The sequence below is a fragment of the Tupaia chinensis genome, unplaced genomic scaffold, assembly GCF_000334495.1.
Source record: "Tupaia chinensis unplaced genomic scaffold, TupChi_1.0 Scaffold000557_1, whole genome shotgun sequence".
Lineage (NCBI taxonomy): Eukaryota > Metazoa > Chordata > Mammalia > Scandentia > Tupaiidae > Tupaia > Tupaia belangeri.
In genome coordinates, this window is record NW_006160069.1 from 2386440 (window position 1) to 2388667 (window position 2228).

The 2228-nt window shown below is 40.5% G+C and overlaps 1 pseudogene; it reads left to right on the forward strand.

Moving 5' to 3' along the window:
• The first annotated feature begins 853 nt into the window (after positions 1–853).
• LOC102491779 (40S ribosomal protein S19-like) lies at positions 854–1880 on the forward strand (annotated as a pseudogene).
• The last annotated feature ends 348 nt before the right edge of the window (positions 1881–2228 follow it).

The following is a 2228-nucleotide window of genomic DNA, read 5'->3' on the forward strand; positions in this document are numbered from 1 at the left end:
TTCTGAATGACTTCTTAACTAAAAAAAAATAAAGTCTGAAATAAAAAAAAATTATGGAAACAAATGATAATGAGTACACGAGTTTCCATAGTCTATTGGACACCACAAAAGCAGTCATAAGGAAATTCATAAAAATTGGTATGCATAAGAGAAATGATGGAAAGGTGGCAAATAGACAACCTCACATCATGCCTAAGGGAATTAGAAAAACAATAACAAAAAAATGCCAGGCAAAAAGAAATGATAAAGATTCGAGCAGAAATAAATTAAATAGAAAATAAACTATACAGAAAATAAATGAAAGCAAAAGCTCATTCTTTGAAAAGATTAGCAAGATCAACACACCATTAACTAGACTGATTGAAAAAGAAGAAAAAAGAAAACAGATATGTAAAAAGAAATCAAATATGTAATGAAACAGGCAACATTACAGCAGACACAATAGAAATACCAAACATCATTAGAGGGTAGTATGAGTGACTATATGCCAACAAACAAAAGAACGTGAAGGAGATGGATAAATGTCTGGATGCATATAATCTACCAATATTGAATCAAGGGAACAAAGAAAACCTGAATAGACCCATACCAGTCATGAGATTGAATCAGTAATAAATAACCTCCCGACAAAGAAAAGTCCAGTTCTCAATGGCTTCACTTCTGAATTATACAAATCCTTTAAGGAAGAGCCTACCTCTATCCTATTCAAATTACTTCTAATGATCCAAAAGGAAAGAAACTTTCAAATTCATTTTATGAAGCCTCCATAAGCCTCATTCCCCAAACAGACAAAGACCTGACAAAAAGGATATCTACAGCCCTATCTCCTGGCTGGCAGTGCGGAGGCCACACGATGCCTGGAGTTACTGTAACAGAACCAGCAGGAGTTCGTCCGAGCTCTGGCAGCCTTCCTCAAAAAGTCTGGAAAGCTGGACCAACAGTTAGCATAAAGGCTATGTCACTGGACTCCCATGTAGTCGACCATGGTTTGTCTCCTGGACCCAGTGGCTTAGACTCATGCCGGGCACTTGTGCATGCATGCTCAAGATCTCAAGAGGAGAATGGAGGAGAAAGGATTGCAGTGTGGCCATCCCCCTGGGAGGTGATTTCTCATTTTCTGTCTCTCTGTCTTTCCGGTGAGCACATGCACCCTATAGCTAAAACCTCTCTAAAAAAAATATAATAATAATAATAATAATAATAATAATAATAATAAAAGAAAAATTTAAAAAAAGAAAAGAAAAAGAAAAGTCCAGGGAACCAGCAGTTAGCGTAATGTCTCTGTCGCTGGACTCCCACGTAGTCGACTGCGGTTTGCGTCCCGGACCCGGTGGCTTAAAACTCACGCCGGGCGCGTGTGCGTGCGTGCCCAAGATCCCAAGAGGAGAAGGGAGGAGAAGGGATTGCGGCGTGGCCATCCCTCCTGGGGGGTGATTTCTCGCTTTCTGTCTCTCTGTCTCTCTCTGTCTACCTGGCGAGCGCACACGCCCTATAGCGAAAACCTCTCCAAAAAAAAAAGAAAAAAAGTCCAGAAAGCTGAAAGTCTCTAAATGGGTGGACACTGTCAAGCTGGCCAAGCATAAAGAACTTGCTCCCTATGATGAGAACTGGCTTTAGACACAAGCTGCTTCCACAGCACGGCACCTGTACCTCTCGGGTGGTGATGGGGTTGGCTCCATGACAGAGATCTACCTGGGACGGTAGATCTACCAAGCCACCTCAGCCAATCCTCCAAGAGTGTGGCCCGGGTCCTTCAAGCCCTGGAGGGGCTAAAAGTGGTGGAAAAGGACCAATATGGGGGCTGCAAATGGACACCTCAAGGAGAGAGAGATCTGTACAGAATTGCCAGATAGGTGGTTGCTGCCAACAAGAAGCATTAGGACAGATGATGCTACATTAATAAATTGCCTCATTTGTTAAAAAAATATATATCTACAGACCAACATCTCTGATGAATATATATGCAAAAGTTCTCAACATGGTATTTGCAAATCATATCCAAAAACGTATAACATCATTACTAGGTAACAACATCACTAGGTAGGCTTTATTCTGGGGATGCAAGGTTAGTTTCGCAAGGCCATATATATAATACCCCAATATTAACAGAAAGAAAGATAAAAACCGTAAGATCATTTCAATTGATGCAGAGAAAGCATTTGATAAAATACAACATCGCTTCATGATTAAGACTCTCAGCCAAATTGGTATAGAAGAATCTGTATATT